This window comes from Lactuca virosa, chromosome 7 (assembly GCF_052849685.1).
Source record: "Lactuca virosa cultivar CGN04683 chromosome 7, Lactuca_virosa_CGN04683_v6, whole genome shotgun sequence".
Taxonomy (NCBI): Eukaryota; Viridiplantae; Streptophyta; class Magnoliopsida; order Asterales; family Asteraceae; genus Lactuca; species Lactuca virosa.
In genome coordinates, this window is record NC_136432.1 from 61,034,446 (window position 1) to 61,044,266 (window position 9,821).

Here is a 9,821-nt window from a genome sequence, read left to right on the forward strand (position 1 = left end):
TCATTGGAAATGTAAATGTAGTCATGACATGCGCCTGCTTAGTCAAGATTCCCCTAATAAATATTCAAGTGCATTACAAAGTTGTACATGTATGAATAATGTTCTTTCGTGGGTTATGTTTTGAAGAGAAGCAAGAATGAATCTCATGAAGTCATTAATATCAGTAGGAGATGACGTGGGATTTGTTGTAAATGAGTAAAGGGAAAATGATTCAGGAGGGTAACCAACTGTTGAGTTCGTTCTCATTTGGTCCCTTTCCTTTTTTTTGTACTCAATATACCATCGAACTTGTTGTTTGTGTTCACCATAACCATTTGACCGGCTATCACAGGTCAAAAGTCGGTCAAAAGGGTTATGGTGAACGCAAACAACAAGTTCGATGGTATATTGAATACAAAAAAAAGGAAAGGGACCAAATGAGTACAAACGCAAAAGTTAATTACCCTCAAGAGTCATTTCCCCCCATTTTATCATTAATGCCTTAATGGATATATTTTCTACTCGAGTAAATTACACGATGGTCCTATGGTTTTCGTTTACGGTAATTTGTTTGGTTCCTAACTTATTCTTTTAACTCGGGAGGTCCTTACGGTTTGTTTTTGTTACACGTTTGGTTCCTATCTTACCTAAAAATACTATTTTACCCTTGATTTTTTAATTTATTCAAATAAACATACCGCCAACCCCACTCCCTCACCTTACCTTACCTACCCCACTATTTTTCAAATTTAAAATAATAGTCTTTTTAGGTAAGACAATGACCAATCGCATAACAAAAATGACCAAGCGTGTAACAAAACAAACAATAGGGACCTTCCGATTTAAAAAAAGATATGGACAAGCGCAAATTACCCCACACCATAGGGATCATTCGTGTAAATTACTCAAATATCTATTAGATCATTTGATTATTTTTTTTTTTTGAGTTAAATATTTATTTTTAGACAAAACTTCATAAATGGTCATGTGGTATTCAGAGGTCTAAAGTTTAGTCCTTAAGTTTAAAAAACCTTACAAATTGTCCTTATGGTTTCAAAACTTTTAACAATTTGTCCTTTTGGCTAACTCCTTTAGTTTTTGGCCGACACTTGATTAAAATAAGACAAAATTTCATAAATGGTCCCTGTGGTTTCATAAAATATGAAGTTTCGTCCCTAACTTAAAAAAAACTCACAAATGGTCCCTGTGGTTTCAAAACTTTTGATGTTTGGTCCTTATGCCTAACTCCGTCAGCTTTCTACCGTTAAGTGAGGGGCATTTTCGTCATTTCAATACCCCAGGGACCATTTATGAGGTTTTCTCTTATTTTAAATAAAACAAAAAAATGAAATTTAATATGTAAGGGGTCTCTCTCTTTCTCTCTAATAACTGCATTTCCTACTCTTATTCCTAGTTGCCTTCTGATCTCTAAGATAAAAACCCATTTGTCGTATTTTAATTACCAATTTTCTTTGTCCATCATAACAACATATCTTGATCACTTAATAATATTTCTTGAAGAATTTGGTATGAAAAATCTGAAACTTAATCAAATGTGACAATAATGTTCTTAATATTTGTAATCAAAACAACTCTAGAGGTGATTCCAAGAACAATTAACTCGTCAATGGGAGCAAAAAAAGACGAACTGAGACCTGTTGGGGCTTCAACACTACAAGAACCTCCATTAATGGTGGCAAGAAGGTCGGATTTCGGTGGCTTAGAAGAAACAATTATCTCACTTTTAGCCAATCATTTCCCTGTAAAATTCGACCCTTCATAGCTAATCTACCACTACGATGTCGACATATCCCCAAAACCTTAAAAGGATATTGCCCGATTGATCAAACAGAAACTCATCGAACAAAACCCCACCATTTTATCCGGTGTCAATCCTAGCTACAATAGCCGGAGAAAGCTTTTTAGCCCAAACGAGTTTCAAAAAGACAGGCTTGAACTCTTCATTAACATCCCAATTCCAATGGGTAATCCTTCGATTGCGCTAAATTGTGAAGACAATCAAGAAAAATCCAAGATTTTTAGGGTAAACATCAAGATTGTATTGAAACTCAACGACAAAGAATTAAGCAAATACTTGATTAAAGAACACAACGATTCAATCCCACTTCCACAAGACTAACTACAAGCTTTAGATGTTGCTCTTCGTGAAAACCCTTTGTCAGAATGCCTTCCCCTTCATTTTTGGTGCATGGATTTCGGTGAACCAAGAACACGACACACACATATACACGTTGTCTTCTTGATTAAACTCTTATTTAAGCTCCAATTCGGGTGACCCCAATTGAGTTGTGGGATGGTTTCAGCTTCGATTTGATTCAATGACATCATCTACTTCTTTGATTTCGTTAACCCCTAAACCTAGAAATGATATGAAAATACACAGATGAATTCGATTTCTGAAACCCATAAGCTTTTTTCATATTCATAAATGATTTTCCATTCTAGAAACAAACCCAGAAAATCAATTGTTCGTGTGTGTGCAGTTAAAGAGCAAACCCATATTCGATTAATCTTAACATATTGGTTGATTGGAATCGTGGTGATATATGGCAATGGTGGTGGTGTTCTTCCCTGATTCGAAATCCCTCATTCTTCCCTTAATCGACGGTGAAGCAAGGTGTATCAGAAGATATGGTGGTGGTGGTGTGGCTTTGATTTTGTTTTTGGTTGTGGTGGTTCTAATTGGGTTAGCAGTCGGAAGCGGTAAGGCTGGGGTAGCTGTCGGAAACGGAGGAGGTATATGGATGCCACTAAAATTGTGCGAGAATATGAATTTTTGGGTTAATCTTGTTTAACAAATTAAACAAAAATAGGGAGTTGGGGATGATGGTTTAAAGGTACCATTTGCAAGAAATATGGAACTGAATTAGAAAGTTAAGAAGCAGCTCCGTTGGAACTCAAAGTCGAACAATTATTCTTTTGTATTTATGTGTTTTCCTTTTCGTTGTAGGCTTATTAAAAGATAATGGTGGGGGTTTTCTTGACAAGAGAGAGATATAGAGAGAGACCCCTACATATTAAATTTCATTTTTTTAAATAAGAGAAAACCTCATAAATGGTCCATGAGGTATTGAAATGACGAAAATGCCCCTTACTTAACGGTAGAAAGCTGACAGAGTTAGGCATAAGGATCAAACATCAAAACTTTTAAAACCACAGGGATCATCTGTGAGGTTTTTTAAAGTTAGGGACGAAACTTCAAATTTTGTGAAACCATAAAGACCATTTATGAAGTTTTGTCTTAAAATAATACGAGGGCTTGTTCATTATTTCACTACCACATGGACCATTTATGAGGTTGTCTTATTTCAAAAAATAAAATAAATTGTTTAATAAACAACCCCCCCCCCTCTCTCTCTCTTTCTTTCTCTCTATATATATCTCTCTCTCTCTCTCTCTCTATATATATATATATATATATATATATATATATATATATATATATATATATATATATCATATGATGCAGATGAAAAAGAACCCAACTCCTTCCTAGGTTCCAACATTCTCGTGTCTGCCCATAATGAACCACCGACACCATCCTCCACCTCTAAACAACCTCCACCACTCCAGATCCATTGTAGCTGTCCAATTCCTATGTTTCCCCCTCACGCCCCAACAACAATCATCGTACCATCATCGCATCTGCTTCTCCGACGACCATGTCTTCGTCGCATTGATTTCTCCCTAATCTGGCACACATACGTATTCGAAAATCCGTACTCTGTTATTGTTGATTTTTCTCAAGGTTTTGTTCATTTTCTTTCCAAAAACTTTTTGTAAGATTCTCTTGTTCAAAACGCATACACAATGCTCAAGAACAAACACACACTCATAAATCTAAAATTGTTTTCTGGAACTCAAAAGAAAACTCATAAATCTAATCTATAATCGATTTATGGATGTGTGTATGTGTAGGTTCCGTTTTGGGAAATCGATTTATGTGTGTTCATCCCTAAAAATCGATTTTGTATGTGTATGTTCTCATTTCTAAAACCGATATGTGTAAGTGTGTATGAATCTGAAATTGTTTCATCTGTCTCCCAACCCCTCGATCTTTTACATGCCAGTGGAAGTGGAGAACGAATGTGTTAGGTTGTGGCTACGGATTGCCAACAACATCGGCGGTGGCTCCTAAAAAACAGAATAATCAATTCTTAGTTTTTTCCGATGAACATCATACGAGTAGAAAATCTGGGAAATGTGTATTCTTAGTTTTAGTTGTATATTAAAACACACACACAAACACACTTCATGAGCATACACGACAGAATAAACCCAGAAGTCTAGGGGGAGAGAGAGAGAGAGAGAGAGAGAGAGAGTTTTTGTTTATTAAATAATTTATTTTATTTTTTAAAATAATACAACCTCATAAATGGTCCATGTGGTAGTGTGTGACATCCCCAATTTCACGGCCAGAAAAGACCGATTTGTTTATGCTTATTTAAAAATCAGAGCATCCTTATGAGGAATAATATTGCGAAATTTGTTCCCAAAAACATGGTAATGATATTATCAAAACATTTCCGATTAATGTATTTTATTTATATTAAACATTGGGATGTCATCGTCAATACAAAAAGATAAGCATAACGAAATATTACAAGACTTACAGTAATTAAACTAGTGGCCTAATACTACTTGAATCTTTCAGCATAATGTATTTTTAATATCGTTACTTGTGATAAAATAAATTGAGTGGGTCAGGTTAGGAAACCTGGTGAGTACATATGGTTTTCAACCCACAATATTATAATCAATATGTTTATTCATCAAACAATTAACTCAATTTCTCATTCCCCATTATATTCTTTTATTCTTAAGGATCTTTCCTAAGGATCATCTATGCTGACAGTACCGGTTCAGAGATTCCTCCATGATACGTGTCAAGAGGTTTTTCTTCTATATTTTTTTCTTAAAGATTTGTCCTAAGGAATAGGCACGAAGTTCATTGTTGTCAGGGTTTATCTAATAGGCATTAAGTCCATAGTTGTGTAACGTCCCAAAAATTACAATAAATTTAAACTTTTGAAAATATTTATATTTATAATAAAAACCATTAAATCCATTAATATCTAGAAAAAATTATAATTTTAATACCACAATAGAGCTATTTGAATTCATCTCTTCTTTGTTATTTGCTCTTTGATTTCTTCGAATTCAACACCTCTTTTGTTTATTTTTGGCATCTTCAATTTTTTTTTATTCTTCATAAATTTTGATCTTTTGATCTTCATACTTTTTTTGTAATTTCTCTCTTTTTTTATTTATATATCTCACTTTTTCGCTCAAATCTTACATGCTTAAGCAAGGGAGCTTAACTTCAACCTTTATTGGTTATATGTATTAGTCTAAGTGCAATGACTACATAAGCTCTCCGGGAACACTCTGCAAAACTTATTACATCGTACAAACTACCAGATTATCTTTCATATCTCATGACTTTCACTAGGAAATGGGAAGCTACAAATATATTATAACATATGTTGGATCAGTTAAACATTTGAGCTCGTATTTGATCATCTCACACAACACTAGCAATTTAAGTTTTAAATTATCACTAGTTTTAATTTTTTTAGATTATTATATCAAATTTATTGAAATTTTTTTAAATTTTCTAGCAATTTTACTTACCAACTTAAACTAAAATTCTTTTTCCGACCCCCTACACCACACTTATTTCATATAATGCTTTTATTGTATGCATAATATAATTAAAGCACATAAAAGCAATAAAAAAATGAGAAAAATGAACACTCCCTGGGGTAGAAGTGGCGAGATCGAATTCTGAAAGTGTGGAAAACTCGAACATCTTGAATATGTAACTGGAACTTGGACCTTACTGATACTCATGAATATGTCGAATGACTTGTGAATCATAAACTTGCATCTTCAAAAAATATGGTTCATAAAATCTTCAAAGTAAAGCATCTCAATGTGGGAAAACATACGCCACTTTGTAAGGTTGAAAGAAGAGAGTAAAACGCCATATTTCGTCACTCACGGCGTGAGAAGCGAGAATTCACGACGTGATGACGATTTAAATCAATCTGGGAATCGTGACTGTATCGACCTCGCGATGTGAGAAGTATAACCTCACATCGTGAAAACAGGGAGTTCAGAGATTCAATTCTTCTCTACAAGTCTCTATGCATGTAAGTTTCACTTTTACTCTTAACTCATCAAGACTCTTTTTTACGACCCATTTTTATAGATCTCTTTCTTCTCTCCATTCTAACTTCACACACGAATGACATCCCATACTAATCAAAGATTATGGTCTTCGATTCTTTTTCTCTAACGCTCATGGCTTCTCGCGCTATCTCTTTTTGTTTTCTTTTTTTCATTTCTCTCGATACTCTAATAATTCTGTGAATAATACAACCCATTTGTTCAAAATAGAAAAAAACATCACACATTCGGTTACATGTCTTAAATCATACCAAATAATATAAACACACCAAAACAAACTAAGAAAAGAAAATGACTAAAAATAAAAAGGATAAATATCAATAATCATCTCCATCGTCTCTCGTCCCAATGTGAGCCCATATTAACAATGACATGCATGAACTCCAAATAACCCAAAGAAAAATCGTCTCCTTCCTTGCATGTCAAGGTACGAGTCAATCGAGGCATAAAAAGACCATAATACCTCGTCAATCGAGTGATAAAGTGTCCACCCGCTATAGGGCTCCCAACTCGTGATGTTACCGCCTTGCTTCCCAAGTAGCTAGCAAGATGGTAAGGAATATTGCAGCAAACGACCGATGTAATAATAGACCATAAAAAGAACAATTTGAGACTCGTGACCTTGTCTCCGTCCTTCTTATGGTTGATAGAGAAAGTCACCAGGAGATGAAGGAGTCGGTGAATAGGTGACCGGATGTGGCTCTCTTACGAGACACCCGAATGGAATGCCCCGTTCGCAATTGTGGTCCAAAAGTCATAACCACTCAACCCTAGAGAATAATCTCGCACAGCCGCCCTCAAAAAGATGCCAAAAATTCGAGACCTTGTTTCATTTTGCTCAAAAATTCTCATCCTCCAAGCAAATTCCGCTAGACTACATTTCCGATATTCGCCTCAAGGCGAAAAACTAAGGCCCATGCAAAATAAGGATGCTCCGTGCATTCTTCAAATGAGACCGAAACGAAAAACTCAACACATAATTCCTTAAACACCGGCTCGCTAATAGCAAATAAATTCCTCCACCCATTGCATGTGAAAGAGAATCCATCCCCAATAAATATCTTTGTTAGATATGGGGTCAACCTTACCATGATTCTGATTTCTTCCAATTTTAACCAACCAATTCGTAGAGAAACGGAAAATTTTCTGTTATACAACCATCCCAGTTTATTTTTGAAGTTATCCACCACATTTTGAGGCATGTAAACTGGAAGTCGATATAATGGGTGAAGTTCGAACACATTTCCTTGAAATTAGTCATTTGTTCTTCTTTGGAATTGTTCATCTGTTCTTCTTGATGTCATTTCCTGTAAAATAAACAACAAACAAAACCAAAGGAATACCATAGATTAAATAGTCAGCAGAAAAATCCCAAAAGCCTGTTAAACCAGTGCTCACGTCGTGAGCCGCGAACGACAGCGTGACTGCAGTCCATAATCAGGAAACACGAGTCCACAATATTGCCAAGGGTATTCTATAATGACATTCTGAGTTCATAGATCGCACATGCAGCAGAAAATTCGCAAAATATATAACCAATTTCGACAATCATGCCACAAGAACAAACCCTAACTCTAAATGCACAAAATTAGTAAAATTAACAAGATTAGAGTGTGTTAATCTTACCGAAATTGAAGAGGAGAAACGAAATTGAGAGAAACTTGAAGAAAGTCGATGGCAAAATCGAGTGTGGGGACCGATGGTATTCGCCAACTGTTTTTGTGACTTTGTTTAAACTTGTCCTCTCCGTAGTTTTATGGCTCACGTCGTGAGATAGAAGGGCTCATGGCGTGAGCTTCGATTGGGCCAGATCATTGGGCTGTTGTGATGGGTCTAAAACCAATTCCTTATATATTTTCCTTCTTTGATTTAATTTATCATTCATCCTTTTTTATAATTAAAATGTTTCGCGAAATAAATTTTTCACCAACGATTATGATCCCGCACTTGATTTAAAGAAGTTTGGAGAATGACAAAGAAAATCTACCCTAAAATGCAAAGAGAGAGAGAGAGAAGAAAATGCAAACAGAGCTCGGGTTTCCTCCCAAGAAGTGCTTCTTTTTTATGGAGTTATGTGCCGAACTCATTGTCGCCCTACGTTGTATCGGTTTGGAGTGCGATATCCCTTTTAACTTTTTGCTCCTTCCACCTTCGTTTATAAGCTTGCACCCTTCGTATATACACCTTTTTTGGAATTTTCTTTCTTTGTTTTGGCAGCGCTTTCCTCGTGTTTCCGCTTCAACCCTTTACCCCTCTTAGCAAGTTGAGATTCTCCTTCTTCTCTTTGTTGTTCTCTTACTTCAACCTCCATCTTGTCTAAGGTAGGCTTGCTCAATTCTTGTGCAATTTTTTCTTTACTCACTTCTTCAGCATCACTTGAGACCACAGTGGCTTCAATTTCTTCATTTACTTGGGACTTCTGTAACGCCCTGTTCTGAATTGTTTCCTAATGTGGGGTGGTGACCCGAAGACGGAGTATCATCAGGCTTAGAGCCTTTAAGGAAAAGAGATTTAGACCCTGATGTGTGATTTTTATATGTATAATTTAATTGCTCAAGTTTTAAATTTATAAAAAGATTTAACCGCAACCGGACTAATACACACATTAGGAAGTGAAACTAATCGTGTAATAGTATAGCTGTGGTAAGAACAGGTGTCAAACACAAGGAGAACGGTGGTGAATTAATTTAGTATGTTTGATTATAGGTTACACTAAACACACGAAAGCAATAAATAAGTGTTTTATTAAATACTTTAAATACCACTTAACATCAAATATTGATAAACTGACTGGAAGACAAATTTCTTTAGGTACTTTGGTTTAGATAAATTACATCTCAAATTAATGGCTAACTACCGATACAATGGATAATTATTCATTATTCACCGATTCCTAATATGACTAGTGTCATGGTCATGACTACTAATCCTTTGATTTCAACACAATTATTAATTCATTGATCAGGTGAACAAACAATCATGCAAATTAGTATTTGGTTCGTATTAAGCAAGATTTGATCTTATTTAACCCTGATGATCTTAGGAGTTAGATCATGCATCGAATGGTCGTTCTACTCATGCACACACATTAAAGTTCACCACTTTATTCCCTAACCCTAGGTTTTGGTCAAAACACTAGTCATAATTACCATTGGTCGCTGGACATTCAAATTAACACAGCTAGATGGTCATCTAAACTCTATTAATTCAGCAATAGGAAACAAAACAACAATTTTTACCATGTATGGATCTTCAATCAAACTTGACAAAGTAAATTAAATAAGAATAAATTATCCAAATAGCAATTAAACCATAAACTCAAGGATTCATTCAATCATAAACACAAAGTAAAAGGTTTTAACACTTAAATCAGAAAGTAAACACATAGTGGAATCACAATGGAATGCTAACATGGTCACGATAACAAACCACATGATTACCGACATGAATCAGCTCTCCAATCCCTAAGATCTTTGCTCCTGTCAGCTTAACAGCCTTCCGGCCGCCTTCTAGACCCTCAAACTACCAGAATAGAAGTTACTTGTCGACTAAGGATTAATGGTAATCGAGTTCTCTTTTTGGATGGCCAAAAATCGCTTTTTATAAGAGTTGGAACTGACTTACGTACG

General features: G+C 35.3%; 1 long non-coding RNA gene across 1 annotated transcript; it reads right to left on the minus strand.

Annotated features, from left to right (window-relative positions):
• Positions 1 to 1,502: 1,502 nt before the first annotated feature.
• On the minus strand, positions 1,503 to 2,938 carry LOC145125343 (uncharacterized). Its single transcript, XR_013715944.1, has 2 exons — positions 2,454 to 2,938; positions 1,503 to 2,358 (listed from the first exon to the last, which is right to left on the minus strand). It is a non-coding gene; the product is annotated as an uncharacterized LOC145125343 (long non-coding RNA).
• Between the last annotated feature and the right edge of the window lie 6,883 nt (positions 2,939 to 9,821).